At 45.9% G+C, this 20,155-nt stretch overlaps 1 long non-coding RNA gene and 7 other non-coding genes across 10 annotated transcripts; all 8 read left to right on the top strand.

Annotated features, from left to right (window-relative positions):
- Positions 1-6,458: 6,458 nt before the first annotated feature.
- On the top strand, positions 6,459-10,471 carry LOC127773836 (uncharacterized). Of its 3 annotated transcripts, none has more exons than XR_008017638.1 (4): positions 6,459-6,848; positions 6,936-6,990; positions 8,610-8,685; positions 9,844-10,471. It is a non-coding gene; the product is annotated as an uncharacterized LOC127773836 (long non-coding RNA). The 3 variants fall into 3 exon arrangements; XR_008017637.1 differs by having other exon boundaries at positions 6,460-6,848; positions 6,941-6,990; XR_008017636.1 differs by lacking the exon at positions 6,936-6,990 and having other exon boundaries at positions 6,461-6,848.
- LOC127775257 (small nucleolar RNA R66) lies at positions 7,535-7,610 on the top strand. Its single transcript, XR_008017931.1, has one exon. It is a non-coding gene; the product is annotated as a small nucleolar RNA R66 (small nucleolar RNA).
- Positions 7,732-7,819, top strand: LOC127775232 (small nucleolar RNA snoR118). Its single transcript, XR_008017909.1, has one exon. It is a non-coding gene; the product is annotated as a small nucleolar RNA snoR118 (small nucleolar RNA).
- On the top strand, positions 7,985-8,076 carry LOC127775281 (small nucleolar RNA snoR109). The gene has a single exon (XR_008017952.1). It is a non-coding gene; the product is annotated as a small nucleolar RNA snoR109 (small nucleolar RNA).
- Positions 9,183-9,258, top strand: LOC127775256 (small nucleolar RNA R66). The gene has a single exon (XR_008017930.1). It is a non-coding gene; the product is annotated as a small nucleolar RNA R66 (small nucleolar RNA).
- LOC127775231 (small nucleolar RNA snoR118) lies at positions 9,380-9,467 on the top strand. The gene has a single exon (XR_008017908.1). It is a non-coding gene; the product is annotated as a small nucleolar RNA snoR118 (small nucleolar RNA).
- LOC127775283 (small nucleolar RNA snoR109) lies at positions 9,633-9,720 on the top strand. The gene has a single exon (XR_008017954.1). It is a non-coding gene; the product is annotated as a small nucleolar RNA snoR109 (small nucleolar RNA).
- Positions 9,959-10,047, top strand: LOC127775233 (small nucleolar RNA snoR118). Its single transcript, XR_008017910.1, has one exon. It is a non-coding gene; the product is annotated as a small nucleolar RNA snoR118 (small nucleolar RNA).
- Positions 10,472-20,155: the final 9,684 nt, after the last annotated feature.

The following is a 20,155-nucleotide window of genomic DNA, read 5'->3' as shown; positions in this document are numbered from 1 at the left end:
GCCCGCGCCCACGCCACGTCGCCGCCCCCTCTCCCCACATCTCCCGGCCACGCCCGCGCCCGAGATGGCCGGGATTCGATTTTCGAATCCCGCCTCTCTCTCTCCTCTCCCACTCCCCCACGTTCGCCGGTGATTCCCGCCTCTCTCGGCCACGTCCGGCCCCCTCTCTCCCTATTTAAGCTCCGCCGTCACCCCCTCTCTCTTTTTCCCCATTTCACCGAACACTCCCGAGCTCTCCATCGCTCCCGCACCGTGCATCCACCCGCCGCCGCCTTTCCTGCCACTCTGGCCGCCGCTAGCCGCCGCTAGGCTCGCCGCCGCACCGCGCCGTCGCCGCTGTCGGGTTCGCGTGGCCGAGATCCACCCCGTTCACCCCTCCTTCGTCGAGGTTCGCCGCCGGAGCGCCGTTCCCACCGTGCGACGGTGAGAGCCGCCATGTCCGCCGCCTTCGGCCATGGTTTCCCATCGCCGTGGTTCATCTCTCTCCCTCTAACCTCTCTCTTTTCCTCCCTTAGGGCATTCCGGATCTCGTCCGCCCGTCGCCGCCGATTGCCCGTGGTCGCCGTCGCCGTTCGCCGTCGTCTTCCTCCGCGCCGGCCACTCTCGGTGAGGCATCCCTCTCCCCTCTACTCCCCTCCCTCTCCTTCCTAGCCGCCGCTTAGCGCCGCCGCCCTCGCGTCGCCTTCGCGCCGCCACCTCCGCCGCCGGTTGCCGTCGCCGGCAACGCGTGCGCGCGCGCCGTCGCCATCGCCGTGGCCGGTCGGCCGGCCTTGAGCCGAGCCGGGTAGCCGCCGCCCGTCCGATCAGCCCCGGGGGCGATCTGGGCCGTCGGTCCCGTGGACCGGCGGTGGACCACCCGCATGGTCCCGGTCCACGGTGGACCGCCCCCCTTGAGCCGCTGCCGAGTGGGCCCGCTTGCCGGCGCCCCTTTCCTCCCTCTCCCGAGCCGCTGACCAGTGGGCCCCGCATGTCGGCGCCGCGTCCCCTCCTTGATGACGTCAGCCCTATGAATTATTGCGCAATAAATGATTTAAGGACCTTTTGTTATAGTATTAAACACAGTGAATCTTCTAAAATTCATAACTAATTCATCCGAGCTCCGTTTAAGCCCATTCAAGTCTCAGTAAATCAAGAAAAATGTGTAGAATCCATTAAAAATGGTTTTGTTCTCTGTTTCAGTAGTCTTATAGCCTGTTTGCAATGTTTTCCTTGTATATCGCTAGATTCCGGTCCTTCCGACGCTCCGGTGTACTTCGAAATAGTCGCCGAGGTTCCTCCAGCAGCAGAGCAAGGCAAGTCATGCTTGCCACTTGAACATGTTGATCCTATATTGTAAATGCTCTATTGTTTCTATTCAAATACTGCATCGTTTTATAATGTTACTATGGGATGTTTAAATATTGTCATAGCCATGCTATTGTGGTACCATGTCCCTTTGTCAGCTTGGGTTATAACATGACAAGAGATTGCACTAGGGATTGCTTAGCCATGCTTAGTTCAACTAGTACACAATGGGGAAAATCCTATTAATGTTTAGACTGTTGGTTCTAATGGTATTGTTGGATTAGTGCCACCGCTTTGGTGTTGGTTAATTAAAATAAATCACATGGTGGGCTGTGGGTGCATGGTTTTGCTAGTCGCACCCAGGGCAGTTAAGGACCGGTTCGCGGGATGCTCTGGAAGAACTTATCGTACTTACCACAAACCAGCGTGGGCAACGGCTGGGCTTGTAGTGTAGCTTTCCTCTAGTCGACGCATCCAGGCAAGGTGGGCGTGATGGAGCCGGGGCGGGCCCTGCGACGGCCTCTGTCGCTTCCGGATTCACCTAGGCACGAGAGGGGACTGCCCGCTGCCCGCTGGGGACGGGGTGAAACCTGAGGTGTGGTGTGCTTGGCTAGAGGGGGTTATGCGAAGGGTCCTGTCACAGCCTCTTTCCGGTATGCCGTGGTGGCATGTCGGCGCACGGAAACGTGTCATGGGGCTGTGTCTTGTGGGTACAGTTGTACACCTCTGATCAGAGTAAAACTATTCGAATAGCCGTGCCCGCGGTTATGGGCGGTCAACCAGATTCACCATGATTAGTCTCACCCTAGTTTAGTCTAATGAAATTGGATAGTATAGGTGGATGGTTGGGCCTGTTGCAACGTGGGATAGCGTTGGACAGCGGATGATCAATATTAATTAATTATGGCAACTATTTAATTCTTTCAACTTCTGTTTATAAATGCTCGCTTTATGAAAATGAACCACTCTAGCTCTCCTTTGATAATTCCCTGCATCATACTCCTATTCCGGTATGACTTGCTGAGTACAATGGGTAGTACTCAGTCTTGTTCTATTTTTCCCAACCCCAGAGTACGAGTATGTGTCAGATGGAGGTTTCTCCGAAGAGTAGGCTTCGTCCGTGCCGTCGAGGATGCCTGTGGAGTGGTGTTCCCGCTGCAGTTATAGTCAAGGCTTAGCTCCTGTTGTCTTTCGTTTTTCCGCTGCATTTATGTAAGACTTTTATGATGTTTGTAAGACGTGGATCTGAATGTCAACATTGTCGTTTGTGTACCCCCGGCCGGTCCTGGACGGGGATTTTAATGCACATTCTGCTTGGAATTCTATTCGGGAATTTCTGGCCGTGACACTGCGGCACGGCACGGCAAAGCTGAGGGAGATGATAGTGTAGCGAGGAGCGGATCCAAGCTCCAGTGACAAGCTTTTGAAGGCAACAACCAGTGACCGCGGTTCGGGTTACCGGTGGAGATCGTGCTCCGGCGGTGTTTTGGGGAAACGGAGCGGAGGTTGAGGGGCGGGTGGCGCCACGAATCTAGCGGCACAAATGTCACTGTGCGAAGGCGACTAGAGCGATGGTGGCGCATGGCCGGAGATCGGCGACGAGCGGCGAGGGGACAATTTTTAAGCGTTGAAAGTTCGGGAAAAGAGTGGAAAACGAGAAAGGGAAGGAAAGGGATCCTTTTTATGGGCTCGGGAGGCGCTACTCGAGGCCGAGAGAAGTGGATTTGGAGGGAGAGGGAGGCAGCGACGTGGGTAAAGTAGAGTCGAATCGGCGTTGTTTCTTGCCGGGGAGTGGGGAGAAGGTGGAGGAGGTGGAGACAACCTGCGTCCGCGCAGTTGGAGACAAAGGCGGGCACTAGAAGTGCGCGAGAGAGGTGGTGACGAGCGGGGGAGTGGTAGTTGCTGCTCGGGCCGAAAGTAGGGGATGACCTTTACAGGTGCCCTGTCGGCAGCACAAGTGAGAGGACAAGGCTAAATGAACTTTGCGAGAAGGAAGAGGCAAGCTGGGCTAGAGTGGGAGGGAGGAGGATTTGATTTAGCTGGGAGGAGAAAGGAGGACGGGCCGTCCCGTGAAGGAGGGGAGGAGGACAACGGCCCAAGGGAAAAAGGAAAGTTTTTGATTGTTTTTTAGTTTAATTAATATCTGAAATAATGTTTATATTATTAAAATTATTTAGTCAGTTCCGAAAACTTATGGAAAATTTCAGATGTAATTTAGGGCACGGATAATATTTAAAAAATATTTCTAGCTATGGTTTTCAAAGGAAATTTTATTTCCCTCATTAATTTCACTTGATAAATTGCTTCAAATTTTCATATAAATTATAGAAATAAATTATTAAATGATTTTTCTGCGTTGCATCATCGAGACAACAATAATCAGCACCGTAGTCGCGACCACGGTCGTGATCGACGAGACCGACAAAGTCACCAGGACGAAAGATACTCCCTTTCAAATGGATATTGAAGTGCTAGCTCGTTCACGTGACGTCATGGGGCGAAAAGACGATTAGGCCATTCACAGTGCGCTACTAAATTTTGGTATTCTTCGCATGCCATGTAGATAAAAAATGATATAAGCTACATGCTCTACAGTGCAGTTACTTATAATGTGGGTCCTACCGGTACCAACTTTTCACTTTTCATCTCCCCCCCACCCACTCTCTCTCTCTCTCCCCTCTACTACTTTCCCCATCGGCAGAGGCACAGAGCAAACGCTGCAGAGAGCGAGGCGCGCGGCGGCGCAACCGGAGCCGCCTCTCCTCTCTCCCCGTCAGCCCCGCGCTCCCCTCCTCCTCCTCGCCCCTCTCCCCTAGCGGCGACGTCGCCAGCGGTGGATCAAGAGCGGCGTGAGGCGCGAGCGTCGGGACGGCCCGAGCAGCCCTAGTGGCGGCGGCGGATCGATGGCGGCGCGAGACGCGAGCGGCGACGGGACGGCCCGAGTGGCAACAACAACGCCGGGCAGCCCTTACGGCGACGGCGACGGCGCCGGCGGCGGATCAAGCTCGCCAGCTCCAAATCGTTTTCTTTTCTTTTTTGGTTTTGGGATTTGGGGTCTGTGCTATGGGCTCGGTTTTTGGATTTGTGAATTTGTGATCTTGTGCAGCAGGGAGTTTGATTTTGTAGAGATGGCTTGATTTTGAGAAATTTGGGCATAGGGTTTGGAGTGCTTGGAGAGAGATGGAGGTGGCCATGAACAAGTTGTTAGTTATGGTGGTGGCCTTGCCGGCACCCGTGGCTGCCGGAGTTTTCCCTCTCCCCACTTTCCTCCGGCGCCAGCGTAGATCGGGGAGACGAGGCCACAGCCCCCACAACACAGCCGCGCCATTCTCCCCGTGCTTTCCAAGCCAGCACGATAAGGACGTTTACAGTGCATACATGTGGCATTGACGTACATGTATGCCTGTAAACGCCCTTACCGTGCCGGCTTGGAAAGGCGTGACGTGATATGCAGATGCGGTCCTCTTCCTCCTCCAAGGACCAAGTCCACATGCACCGTTCCACGCCACTCGAGACCACTGATAGGGATGGCAACGGGGCGGGGGCGGGTTGGGCTGGAACGGCCCCGACCTTGACCCCCGAACTCTCCACCCGGCCCTAGCCTCGAGTGGACTTGCAGGTGCAAATCAGTCCCCGGCCCGGCCCCTGCGGGGCCCTAAAACCAACCCGGTCCCCGCGGTGAGTAACAACTCAATCAAATCAGCACAAAATGAATACTTGAATAGCATCATAAAAATTTCAGCAAGAACACATATTGAAGTATTGATCTATCATTCAATCGTTGAAACATTAAAGCACAAGCATGCATGACCTCCACAATTCCACAAATACTGACATTCAATAATCAATACACAAACAGCACTTCAGTACTTCACCATTCAGTCTCACACTCAGCCAGCCAAGCAAACACACCACACACACACATGAGTTCAAGCAATCAAGCCTTCAAGGTTCAACAGTGCGTGAAGCTGTGAATCCCAGAGCCGGCTGCCGCGCTTGTTCGGCTGTCCCCTTGCCGGCCCCGCACCTGTCCCCTCGCGCTCGCGGCTCGCCACGGGCAGCCGGACGCCGCGCCTCTGCGCCGCACGACCGCACCCTCGCCGGCTGCCGCCGTCCTCGCCACTCGACCGCGCAGCTGGAGAGGAGAGCCGGAGGGATAGCAGGAGGGACGGAGGGAGAGCAGGAGGGACGGAGGGAGAGCAGGAGGGGAGAGGAGGGGAGGGGAGAGGGGCAGAGGGCGACCTGCAACGGCGAGATCCAGAAGTTCGCCGTGCACCCTGGCGTGCCGCCGTGGCGCCGCCTCTGCCTGGTGCGTGATGCCGATGCGGACTAGAGGGGAGATGTTGAGATGGGGAGTTGGGGACTGGGGAGGCTAGGGTTTGTTTTTCCCTCACTATTTTATTGGGTTGGTGGGTTGGGCCTTGTATGGGCTACATTTGAATGTTTAATATACACCCCCGGGCCCCACGGGTGAACTTTCCCCCCCGACCCCTACCCGCAAAAATGCGGGGCTCAGGCCCCGGCCCCGCCTCCCCCGCGGGTGAGAAATTGTACCTGCCCCCACCCCGTAGGGGCGGGTCCCCGTCACGGGGAAATTGCCATCCCTGGTCCACTGAGCCATGCGCCCATGCAGCCACACACGGAGTGGTAGACTTGTAGTAGTAAAAAGCGAAAAGTGTAGTACGTCAGTTTAATATTCTTACGTGTAGGAGTACCTCATTTTTAATTTTTTTAAAAAACATTAATTTTTTTAAAAACGCTTTTCTCTCATGAGGCAAGCAGGCCTGCAGGCGTGCGTGACGTGGCCGAGCCGTCGGTCGGTCTGGGTGCCGTGTCGTACGTGCATCTGCTCCACACGAAGCCGCGCGATGCACGTTCTCTCGGCCCACGGCCCACGGCCCACCAACACTATGAGCCGTTGGTTTTCACCCCTTTAATCACCCGATTCGAAACGGAAGGGGTGCGAGATTACCGGGGGATTAATTTCTTACTATCTTAATCACGAAGCATATTCCGTTTACCCCCGTCGAGGGTCTAACGGTGCCATGCACGGAGAGGGTCGCTAAGCCTGTATCCAGACGGAAGCCGAACGGCGTTACCTAGGTACGCGTTCCCATCAAGGCATCAACCCACCTCAGCCCTAAATCAGGTTGGAGGAGGTGGTATTTATAGTGAGTTACCCCTCTTCTTCCCCTCGTCGCCGCCATGGCCGCCTTCCTCGATCCAGAGCCGAGACAACCTAGCCATCTCCTCGATTCAATCGTGCTCTCCCCCACACGGTTCCATGGCTGTTCTTCTTCATATGTGTTCGTCCAAGGATTTCCTGGCCGGTGCCGTTCGAGAGGGGAGTAGTCTCTGTCCGGGGCGGGCTGGCTTGATTTCTGCCGGCGGCGGTGGTTTTGGCTGTCTCCCGGCCCTCCTCCGGTAGAACAACGGCCGGCAAGCCGGCGATGATTAGTCAGCTGTTCTTCCCCCATCGCTTCCTCAGATCCAGACACGTCTCCTTCCTCGATTCAAACTCTCTCTGCCTATGTGTCGCTGCCGCGTCTTCCCAATCTAACCTGGTATTTTTTTTAGTTCTTTTTCTTTTTTGTTCTTCAGCATTTGCTTCCGTATATAAACAACGGTTGAAACTTTTTTTTTTTTTGAAGTGCAGGTGAACTGCATCTTCATAGAGTTTTTTTTATCACATGGAATGGAGCAAGCGTACGCTTTTTTGTTCATACTTTTTTCTTGATTGTTTTCTTTATATTATTTAACATGCGAAAGTTTTTGTTCTCAGCTTTTCTCTACGCTCTCTTTTTCATTGTTCTTTAGGTTTTTCTATTATTTTCTTTCTAGTATTCAACACTAGTGTAGTTAGGCTGCGCCCACGTAGTGGGACTCCGACTCCCACTGGCTAAACGAAAATGCTAACAAACAGTTCTATTTAGATGACTAAACTAGAAAGATGAAAGGATTAGAAGTATTTCGAACTAGTTTAATTTTTTCGCCGGGAATTAGTTATGACTAAACTAGAAAAATGAAAGGATTAGGAGTATTTCGAACTAGTCTAAACAGCCCCTTGATGACTCGATCCCTCAGATTTTCCTATACGGGGCTCGAATTTTCCAGAGGGGCTAGATCCCGGAGATCTTGAGTCGCTTCGCCTACTCATCCGTGAGGCGCAGCGAATAACACTCTCCAAGATTATCCCTTGATTGAGTTTCTTTTTTCCCTCATTTTTACTTGGTTTCTTTGGTATAGGCTGACCCGTGATGGCATGAATCTTTGAGACCTGAGAATTTTCTTCCTTGATGAAAATCACAAGCATGATCCCTGAGGGCCTTAGACTGACTCTTCTTTTTTTTTCCTTCATCTTAGATGACATTTGTTTTTCATCCTTTCATGTGAGATCTTAGGCTGTGTTTGATTCTTTTAATCAAACATCTGTTTTGTTATGGTATTATGAATGATGAAATGCACTGGGCTCCGAGCAGTGAATTACGCAGCGTTTTGATGGATATGCATTTGCCTAGAAAGCATTGTCTGACACTTTACCACCTACGAACAATATCAGCATCATCTATACCTAAGATCGGCATTGTTTATAGTATGGGGTAATTTTTTTCTTAGATTGAAACTGTGAACCACAGCTCCTTGAGGCTGCATTGTACCAAGATTAGGGTTCTACCTTTGCTCTCGTCTTGATTGCCTTTACAGGCTGTAGCCAAATTAATTAACGTGGAAGTAAAACTGGTCGGGTTGCCAATTGATTCCATGGGCATTCCGCTTACCGAACTTCCCATATGTCCCTGAATATATCACCACCATATGTTGTTTTGACTGGTTTTGAGTTCTCAATCTACTGCGAGGTGGTAATGCCATATGTTGTTTTAACTGATTTTGAGTTCTCAATCTACTGCGAGGGGTAGTGGAGGGGAATGGTTCATGTGTCTGCCATTCTTGGTACACCCTCGCGAACAGCAATATCCTGCCGCTTTCTTCCTCCGTTTAGGATTTGCAATGATCTGCTTTCAACTCCCTTCTGATCGTTTTATATCCTGCGAGGAAGATCGTGGCGGGTGGTTCATCATCCGGGCAACCTGATGTTAACGTCGCAGGTTGCGTCATTGATGTTTACATTTGTATCGCCCTACGTGAAACCATATAAACAGGTTGTAGAATGGCGCAAAGAACCTGACTCAGCAAAACATTCACCTTTATACTACTATAAAATATATTATAAGATCCCAGACGCATGCAACTTTACAAGTCCGTGCATAGAAATTTTGTAGGAACTTTTGTAGAGTTTGAATTGTTTGTAACAACAGATATTCCTGCAGGTTATTTGCTTTCATAGAACAGGATAAGGATGAAAATTTGTGAGATGTCCCACAGTTTCCACGTTCGTCTGACCAGGTACATTTCTGTTCTTAGTCAGTCCTTTTCCTGAATTTTATCTAGCGTTCATTTAAGTTTTATGTTTTGAATTCTTGTTTTCTGTCCACGCTTTGTTTGCACGACCTGCCTTTCGTACTCTTCACGTGACTCAAGGATTTTATCATACTGCACCAAAGCACCTTCGTTGAATGCTTTTGCGTTAATTCCACTGTGAGGGTTAGTCGGTCATGTGGCTCGAATGAACTTCTATTAGTCGTTTTTCCTTTTTGATTTGATATGTTATTGCTGCACGTGTCTTTGGAAAATTCGTAAGCAACTCGAGCCCCTTGATGAGTCGATCCCTCAGATTTTCCTCTACGGGGCTCGAATTTTCCAGAGGGGCTAGATTCCAGAGATCTTGAGTCGCTTCGCCTACTCTCATCTGTGAGGCGCCGTGAATAACATTCTCTAAAATTATCCCTAGATTGAGTTTCTTTTTTCCCTTCATTTTTACGTGGTTTCTTTAGTATGGGCTGCCCCGTGATGGCATGAATCTTTGAGACCTGAGAATTTTCTTCCTTGATGAAAATCACAAGCATTATCCCTGAGGGCCTTAGACTCTACCTCTTCGTTTTTTTTCCTTTCATCTTAGATGGCATTTGTTTTTTATCCTTTCATTGAGATCTTAGGATGTTTGAATCTTTTAATCAAACATCTGTTTTGTTATGGTATTATGAATGATGAAATGCACTGGGCTCCGAGCAGTGATTTACACCGCGTTTTGATGGATATGCGTTTGCCTAGAAAGCATTGTCTGACACTTTACCACCTAAGCACAATATCAGCACTATCTCTACCTAAGATTGGCATTGTTTATAGTATGGAGTAATTTTTTTCTTAGATTGGAACTGTGAACCACAGCTCCTCAAGGCTGCATTGTACCAAGATTAGGGTTCTACCTTTGCCCTTGTCTTGATTGCCATTATAGGCTGTAGCCAAATTAACATGGAAGTAAAACTGGTCGGGTTGCCAATTGATTCCATGGGCATTCCGCTTACCGAACTTCCCATATGTCCCTTAATATATATATCACCACCATATAACGGGCATACCTTGCACACATGTAATTTTTTTGATCATTTCATGGAGGGGGCTTGAATTGGAACAATTTGTTCATGAGTACTTTCTCTGTTGCAGCATTCAAGAAGGCATATGCTGGACATGTGGTTCCAATGACAGTCAAGGCCAAATGAATGGGCTAAGGTTAATGTTGGAAGCCATTAACCTTAGCAGTGAAGTATGCTAAGGTATTATGAATGATGAAATGTACTGGGCGCCGAGCAGTGAATTACGCCGCGTTTTGATGGATATGCGTTTTGCCTAGAAAGCATTGTCTGACACAAGAATCAGCAGCACATGTTTAAGTTCAAAGTTGTACTTCTTTTACAACTAAAATGTGTAAATTCAAATTTGTAACCCAAACTGACCTGTAAGCAGGTTTTGTTTGGCATGTTCACATTTTGCAGGTCCACACCTACAAGATCTGGAGCATCTGTGGTCACTCAGAGATACATTAAGTTTTGGCTTTTGTATATGTTGGCAAGAAGGCTGCTGCTGGATGCAAACATGCCCCCCTTTAACCTGACTGTATGGCACCATGCCAATATGTGCTATGTGCACTTCTTTTGTATAGCTGTCTGTTGGGCAGTGTGTTATGGTGGCCAATATGTGATGTGCTCAATGGTGTCAAGTGTGGTATGGCTATGTGCTGGCTTTTGTACAGACCAAATTTAGTGGCTTTTGTTGTAGGGCTTTGTGGCAGTTCATCTTGGTGTGCAATGGAATTGATTTGTCCTTTTGATATGTGATTTGCCTTGTGACATTTTTATTATACAAATCTCAAATGAAATTCTGTCAAAATTGTGTGTGCATGCTGCCAAAATTTCTGCCAATTCTGTCTAAATTAGAGTGCTGCCAAATTTCCAGCTGCAATGCTACCAATTCAATTATGCATTTCTGTCAAATTTATACTGAAATGATCACAAATTATACTCGGTCAAACAATGCAAATACAAATCAAGACATCCCAATAGCATCCCATAATTCATTCCTCCATGATTTTTTTCAGACATCCACATTACATTAAGCAGATTCGCATTACATAGGTACCAAAATACTCTTTGCTTGCTTGCCTACTTGCTAATGACAACTACCAATATCAACAGCAACAACAAAGCTTGCACAACTGTAAGGTACACTAACATTCGTCCCACTGCTGCAAATCCCTTCAATTCTAAGCCCTCAATCCCCCTCGATGACATTGCTTCTACATTAAATGTCCATGTCCTGTCTGATGTTCCAGACCTACACGGCCATTGGCCAAAAATTGCGCATACTGATCTTCCCACAAAAAATCTGTAAGCATATGGTGTCTGCAAAATAAATTTTGATTGAATCAACAGACCGAACAACAAAAAATCGAATTCAACTGATTCTAAAGCATATACTCACATGCTCAAGATTAGGGCACTTTACAAACTTATTGTTTGGATTCATCGGGGTCCTCGACGTTCGCGCCTCCAGCTGGGTCCCGCACAATGGACATTTGCCCAAGAGCAACTCAGTGGTGCAGCGAGGAACGATCGAAGAAGAAATAGAGCCATCCATCTTCGCCGCTTTTAGCGCTGCTTGCCCGTCGCAACCGCCAAATCTGAGTAGGTCTTCGTCGCCACCATCGCTGAAGCCTCCTCTGCCACCGCTGCCGCCACCACAAGCTAGGGTTAAGGTTAGGGATTTTCGCTTCGGTGGTGTGTGGCAACGAAAGTGACTATCTCCGTTTCGATGACCAAACCGAGTCGGTATAGATGGCGACGCCCAAGGGCAATATGGGCATTTCGAAAAAATTGAGACCACTTTCAGCCGGGAAATGATAAAATAATGGGCCTGGTGTCCTATGGCAAATTTCACCGTTTTTGTAGTGTCTTGGGGCAGCGTCACGTTTTCACGGTGTCCCTCAGCTAATTACACGATTTTTGCGTGTCCTGTAGCAAAATTTGCCATATATCTAAATAAGTTTGGCAAATTTAGACAGTTACTGTGTTTTAGAATTCCTTATAATTAATTGGTTATGCCACCTTAATTTCTACAATTTTTTCTGTTCCTCTAGTTTTGTATGTCAGATGGCACCACAATATATGTGGTTATGTGCCACGTGCTAATCCTCATGTGATCTTTTGTACAAATTATATCGAAACACTACTGATTTCGTGAAGTTTACTTAAATAATGTCCATTGTTGTCTTTTAATCTATTCCTTTGGTCTAAAAAAACCAATCTAGTATTATATGTGATTTTTTCTAATACAATAAATATGGACGAGAGTATGTCCAGATTCACTGTATTAGAAAATATCTCGTCTAATACTATACATTTTTTTTAAAATTTTCACGGTTCAATTTGATGATGTACAAACTTAATGCTTATTTTGCAGTCTTACAAGGGGCTTTCATGTTGATCGGATGCTGCTGATCCTAGTCGGTTCAAGAGATAACACAGTTATGTTTGTTACGTTTTAAAGATGTTTGTTTGAATTCTATGAATGTAATGATTTTATCAGATCATCGAATGTGATCAAAATCTGGTAAAACCTGGTCGATGTGAATAAAATCACCAATGAGTTATTAAGCGAATTACAAGCAGATTAAAATCTAAAATTATTTCTGTTCCCACCATGTTCAGTCATGTTGGTCTGTCTACAAAGTCTTTTTTCTAAAACCAATGGTTAAAGAAGAAACCAAAGTATAGTTACCTCTGTCTGTTAATCGTGGTATTGAATTTATAAAAGTTACAAGTAACCTTAAATAACTGGAAATGCCATACCAAAATGGAGAGCTCTTTTTTTTTTCCTATCTGCATTGGTTCAAAACAAACCACAGCAGTGAACATTTATTCCACAAGTGGCAAAATTGTATAGCAGAGTAAAGTGATGAAATCATAAGTGAATGTCTATCACCTTCTGCAGTTCTTTTCGCTTAAGGTATTCAGTAATGCATTGTTTAGGAAGATGATTTAGTAGAAAAATATTTTGTAGCCATATACTGTTACACCTGTCTGCTCACCAGCTGCCACCTCTACTCTACTAAGTGGTTCAAGGATTCTCCATGCAGTGCTCTCCAGGCATCAACTGTTCTCTTAAAAACAAACTGAAAATCAGAGGTTCTCTCCAGCATTTCCACAGCAGCTCCATAAGAAAGAGCATGGCCCTCTCATCCTAAGAACAGACAGCTCCAGAAAAGACGTTAAACAAAGAACATTCAGCAGAGAATTAACCCACACAGATTTAACAATGAGAGAGTGACTGGTAAACGCAGTTATCATTCATAACATGTAACATATACTATGGTCACATATAGCCTTCATTTAAGCCGGAAATGATCAAATACACACTAACTGATTCTATTTAATACTCCTACATAGTGATCGATCAATACATGTAGATAAATAAATACTCCTAAGGGCAGCCGAATCCTCCTCCCAAGGAAAGGTCAGTCAGTGTTGGGGGCCATGACATGATACCTATGTCTCGGAGTGTTTGTAAAACCAGATGAATAGTTCAGTATAATGTTGTAGCAGTTCTACTGAAGAAGATGAGGAACAATTATTATCTTCAGGCTGCTATCCAAATCACCCTGTGAACTACACCACAGGTATAACTTGGCCATCTTGGATTTAAATAAAATCAAAGCTATAAAAGAGACGAAAGATGTCAGCTATAGGTGATTAGCAATCTTGAAGACAATGCCATAGTAGAAGATAATTATATTTAATACTATAACCAATCTGTACCCCCAACAATTAGTCAAGACAACTATAGGTGATTAGCACTGTCAACACATAACTTTAACACTGATGATAAAGTTAAGTAAACAGATGTTATGAAAATTATCACACCATATAGTTGAAGTTTGTTCAGATGCTGTAACATCCAACAAAAAAGTATTTCATTCACTCATTTATTTGACTGAATTATTCCATAAAATGGGAAGGTAAAAGTGTTGTCAAGGACATAAAAACATTGTTAAGTGTCAGTGCAAGCGAAGAAAAGCAGATGGACCAGCAGTTGCTGTAAGCAAATCCAATTGAAGGACACATTGGACAATCAAGAAAATTTTACACATCCCTACATGTCTATAATTAATACACACAAGGATCAGTCTAAGGTAGCCATTGCCATTACAATCCATCCATCTCACCTAAAAGCTCCCAAGAAACCAACAAATCAATCCATCTCACCTAACAGCGAACAATACCATCAGGCCAAACATGACAAAGCTAACCGATCTTTCAATCAATCAATCAACCATTCAGTATAGATAGGATGGATGGTTTAAACATGTAGTCAAGATAAAAACTAATTTCTTCTTGGTTGCCCCACTTGACAATTTAAATCAAAGATGAAACAACAAAAGAAAAAAAGACAGTTAATTGTATATCTTATGGAGCTGAAAATATGCTTTTTAGCCTTTTAGGTTCATACTTTACGTTGCTTGAAGCTCGACCTCCTTGGCAGCTCCAACAGTGTCCTGTCTAGAGCATGCCTCTCAATTATCAATTGGATTCAAAAGAGACAACATTTTATTTTGTCCATGAGAATAAACTTAAAAGACCAAAATTCTAAGATCTAGATTATTTTATCCAATTCTTTGCTCTTACTACATGCTTTTCTCCTCTTCTTTTTTTTTTCAAAACTAGCCTGCCGTTGCTAGTGTTTTTTTATAAAAAGGTGTCTTGTTCTAAGGAGAAACAAGACTAGACCTCACAATGCCCAGTTAATCAGGGAAAACTAGACTCTCAACACTAAACTTCACCAGCTACAAGCCTACAAGAAAGGATGGCACATGCTGCTCACCCCCAAGGCACTGCAACTCCGACTAGCAAACAGAAAGAAAAGAACAAGACATCCTACACACTAGCAACAACAGGATGTCATCATCAGAGAATTAACATTCACCAGCGAGTGGTCATGAACAGAAAACATACTTTAATATCAGTGCAACCAAGAAATACAGATGGACCAGCATGCAATGCATTTTGCTGAAAACCAGAGAGGTCCTCTCCAGCATTTCAGCAACAGCTCCATAAGAAAGAGCATGGCCCTCACATCCTAAGAACAGACAGCTTGGGAAAAGACGATAAACAAAGGAGAATTAAGTAACAATGAGAGAGTGAGTGACTGGTAAATGGAATTCATCATTCATAACATGTAACATATACTATGTCGCATATGCCTTCATTCATGGAGTAGCGCAGGTTTAACAGATACAAACTGATTAGATAATAAACATAAGTATTGTAACTGCAAGAGCTGATGAACTAGGTCACAGGGAGGCATTGCATAACATAAACTGGAAACGAACAGCAATTGATACTAGCTGGTAGATACTCCCTCATTTCCTAAATGTTTGATGCCGTTGACTTTTTAAAATATATTTGACCGTTGGTCTTATTCAAAATTTTTTGTGAAATATGTAAAACTATATGTATACATAAAAGTATATTTAACAATGAATCAAATGATAGGAAAAAAATAATAATTACTTAAATTTTTTGAATAAAACGAATGATCAAACATGTTTAAAAAAATCAACGGCGTCAAGGATGGAGGGAGTAGATAGATCGATCAAGCACATAGATAGATAGATAGATAGATACTCCTAATCCTCCCTCCTCAAAATGCAAGGAATGTTGGTCATGAGTAAGTGGGTCAAAGACGATGGAGGGCGGCCCAGTCGATGCCGACCCATTCTTCCATGGCCTGAGCGATGAATTCTTCCATGTCGGCGTGGGCGGCCTCGTCGAACGTCTGCAGGTAGCCGCCGGTCTCCTGGACCTCGCGGCGGACCTCGTCCTGGAACTCGTCGAACTCGAGATCCAGCTTGTCGAGGTAGGCGTGCAGCTCCTCACGCTGCCTGCGATGCTCCGGCGACAGGAACTCCGAGTCGTCCATCTCCTCCAGGTTCGGCGATGGCCCCTTCCTCCACGCCAGGATGAAACCGATAGTCGCCTGCGGCATCGGCAGCTTCACGCGACGAGGCCCGGCTACCGCCGCTGCCGCACAGCCGGTCGTCGTGCCCACCTCGGCGGCATCACCCGTGTGCTTGAACGCGGCCGCCATCGCATCCGCCGCCGCGATTCCACTTGGGAGATGTCGACGATGTAGTGTGGTGCGGGTGGGTGATTGGGGATTATGGAAGGAAGAGGATTTATAGGTTCGGACTCCCAACTCTCTCGGTCTCGGGATTAGTTTTTTTAGTCCCAAATCGGATTCGAGTCCAGCTCGGTCTCTCTCCCCGTCCTCCAAACTTATTTGGGCCAGGCCCATCCTGCCATGCATCCAGGAGGAGTAAGTTCACTTTAGATCCCTCACACGGAATCTCAAATTCGCCACTGAACCGAAATGCCAGGTATAGCACATCTTTCAACTCACAATACCGTGTCAACTTTGGTCCCTCAGGAGTATAGTGGTCGAGTTTTTTTTGGCTGATGTGGTGAGTGGGACCCACGTACATGTCAGCGACCAACTATCCTCCCTCCTCTCCCTCTCCTGCATGCACCGGCCTCCGGGAATAGCATGTCACCGGTGTGGGAAGCCTCGTGGGACGCAGCCGGTGTGGAGGTGGAGACAGCGAGGAAGAGGGGGGCGTGCTGGCAAAGAAGGGACCACGATGGGCTCCGGCGTGGCCAGGTCATCAACCTGGCCCTCCCGCTGCGGGTGAGCCTCTTCTACCCCTATCCCTCTGGAGGCGAAGCCAGCGACGACGGCGGAAAGACGAAGCCGCTGGCCATTGTGGTGTTCTCCATGGTGGCGGGTTCGCATACCTATCCACGGCACCTCGTGCACCGACTGGCTTTGGCGCGCGATCCTGTTCCTGGACGCCAACCACACCCACGAGGCTGCCCACGCCGCATCCCTCGCCGGCATGAGGGCACCCATGAGGTTCCCTTCCGCTGCTCTCCCCGCGCACGCTGCGGGGAAAGCAGCGGCAGGGAGTGACTGGGCGCACATGCGTACAGCCAACCATGTGGGAGCCCCTCCTCACCAGCGGGCCCTTCTTTCTCGCCGCCTCCGCCTCTGCGCTGGCTACGTCCCGACGATGGCGCGGGTGACATGTCGTTCCTGGTGCCAAGCCCGTGTGGGAGAGGGAAACGAGGGAGAATAGTTGGGCGCCCACATGTGGGGCTACGTCGGTCCTACAAGCCAAGTTAGACTAAACCGGGCTCTATATTGCCAAGGGACCAAATTCGACCCGGTATTGTGAGTTGCGGGATGAGTTATAACTGCTATTTTGGTTCAGGGATAAATTTCAGATTCAGTGATAAATTGAGAGACCTTAAGAAGTGAATTTATTCTCCAAAAGGAACACCCTCTTTTTCTTTTCTTTTGAAAAAAAGTCCATATTACCTTCTAAATGAAATCAACAAAGCAAAATTAGTTTAAAATTAGTTTAGGTTGGTATTCTGTAAGATATACCCAACCAAATAGTTAAGCAAAGGCTTGTAAGTATTCAGATTTAGTTTTAGATAATTCAGTATTCACGTGAGCATATCGAGTATCATGCAATCAAACAATGCAGGTATTATCAAACAGTGCACCATTTTTAGAGAAAAGGTCACTAGGACCCTGCTTCTATTGAAAGCAAATATAGTTTGCTGGGGATTCCAGCTTACAAGTCAGCACTTCAGCCAAAAGAGGTCCACCAGCCAACACCTGCTGGAGACAAAATACCGACCGACAAAACACCCAAACAACATTAGAAGATGTGGACTAACATACCAACAACCAACTACACCCCTGAGAACCCCTAAAACAGCCACTAATTCTATTTGACATACGGCAGAGCTATCCCACACCAGTTCTACTTTGCTGGAGACAAGCATTACGTTCCTTCAGTTTCCTTGTGAGTAGTTCCAGTTCACCAGTCTCCACTTCCTTGAACAGCGGCTTCCACTGTAAAAGATAAGAAATGATTTGAAAGGGAAGCATTAGCGGTGAGTAGACCAGCTTATCTCTAAACACCATGTGATTCCTGGTAGTCCAAAGAGTCCAGCAAACAGCAGCAAGTAGAGCAATCTTGACATTCATGTATTTAAAAGCAACTCTAAGATTAGCAAGACAAAAAGTCCTCAAAGTTCCTAGGTATCTGATCCCAACCTAACACATCTCTGCAACGTCCCCAAACAAAAACAGCCATAGGGCAATGAAAAAGGATGTGGTTAGTGGTTTCCCTTTCCCCACAGAGTTGGCAGTTGGCAGAGCCACTCCAACCTTTCTTTACCAAGTCCAAACAGTGCACCATTTGAGAGAGAAAAAATATGACTCATCCAACGGTGCGACATTTCTTAGAAACTAGATGAAATTAACCTCCCGTGTTACACAGAATATCTAGCTAACAGTGGTAGAACTTGGTAATCTAGCTGTGTTAAAAAAATATCGACATTGAATATCAAGGGATTTTGATGGTCATGAATCATATAATTGATTCTTGCGTCCTCTAAAAAAACTTCTTATGGAACTTAAGCGCGTAAGTGGTATTGCGTGAGTTGGATTGGGTTTGGGTTGCACTCCATACTAGGCTAGGGTGGAAGGATTTGGGCTTGGGCCGTGAGTTTAGGTTTACTGGGCTGGGCTACACATTCTGTCGAACAGGTGGTGGGCGTGAACAATGAACTTTTAGATTTTTCAAGATTTTGGACAATAATATGGATAACATGGAGGGCTTTTATGCAAATGTTCAGTCAAAGATTATCTAATAATCTAAATCTGGCTCCTTGGCGCCTCTTACTTCGAAGAAAAATTATAAATTTATACTAGAGAAAAAACACCTAACAATCATATGTGAGGAAAAATCTAGAAAAAAATATCAGGATTCTATAGGCTTCCAAAACTATCTTCCCTTTCCAACCGCACGAACTTCTACTCCTTTGTCTTCTATAAATATACCACGCCTACTCGGTACTACTCCTATAACTCTAAAAATATATAGTAAACTCAAAATTATTAAGAAAAAACAAATCTAAAACAACGAATTCACATTCATTTTTCCTTCTTTAAATATCTTATGCCTATTCGGTACTACTCAACTCTAGAATATTAGTAAACCATAAATTATTATGCAAAAAAAAAATCCAAAAAAGAAAGAAGACAAAATTGTTTTCTTATATCACGGAATAGGATCATTAATACCTCCTCAACTAAAAAATGATTGTATACATTGCTTTCTTATGTCACGGGATAGGATCATTAATACCTCCTCAACTAAAAAATGATTGTATTTTTTGTTACACATGATATGTTAAAAAACTTCGAATATACTAAATGATTGATCTTTGAAATATTTAAATCCACAAGCGAATATATTTGAACCAATTAATTTTTGGATTGGGAATAGAAATTCCCTCGTGTCAATTACATGCACAACATGGCAAGAGATGACAGTCTTAACATAATACTAACAATAAATAGGAGAAATCAATAGTTGTATCTAGAGCTGTTTACATCTTTAGGGACTTAAAAGATAGGTGTTGGGTTTAAGCCTTTCGATATTGGGATACAATATTTTTTTCATTTTGACACCCAAGAGCTTAATTACGATTAATTGGTATATGATTGACTTAGACCAAATTATCCTCGTTCCTGCATTAAATTCCTTTTTCCCACACCTAAAACCCATTCTGGTAATTACCCCACTAGTTAGACTGTTTTTTTACTCACTAGTTAGACTGTTTTTTTTACCACATATTCTATAAACTTCTTTCTCATGTCCCTTTCCTCGCCATCCCTCCTAATTTCCACAACAAAACCTAGTTTTCAGAAAGTCTGACCAGATGGGGAGAACCCACCAAGTAATCAAGCAGCCACCAAGGAGGATTTTGACGAGAAGGTGCGCCGTAAACTCACCGCGCGTAGCGATGTAACCTGGATTAGCTCAAGGCCTCAATCCCCTACTGATTCTGCTGTGAACGTAGAGGAGGATCTCTTCTGTCTTGAAGGGAGGCCTCCATCGCTGCTGATTACGTAGAGGAGGGATCTCTTCTGTCTTGAAGGGAGCGTAGAGGAGGGATCTCTTCTGTCTTGAAGGGAGGCCTCCATCGCTGTTGATTTGCCGTGGCATTCTACTATCTTTTTAGTGGATTGTGGAAACGTGGGAAAAATGGATTGTGGAAACGTGGGAAAAAATAGGGGAGCTGTGCTGAGTTATGAACTGGAGCTGATTTTGTTGCCTTTAAATATTTTTAAAGATATATTGTTTAAAGATATATTGTTGCGTGACTTCAATAGGACAAAACCAGATTGGTTCTCTACCCTTTGTTTGCCGTGTTGCTTTCAATGATTTTGTTAAGGAAGCTTAAAATTGATCCTGCTTTGTGGCCAGGTGCAGTAGGTCAGTGCTGGGCAAAATGTCACGGTGGAATACTTTGCAATTTTGTGATAGTTTTGATCTAAATATAGT

The sequence above is a fragment of the Oryza glaberrima genome, chromosome 5, assembly GCF_000147395.1.
Source record: "Oryza glaberrima chromosome 5, OglaRS2, whole genome shotgun sequence".
NCBI lineage: Eukaryota > Viridiplantae > Streptophyta > Magnoliopsida > Poales > Poaceae > Oryza > Oryza glaberrima.
Note: the sequence above shows the minus strand (reverse complement) of the source record. Positions and strands in the feature narration are given on the sequence as shown.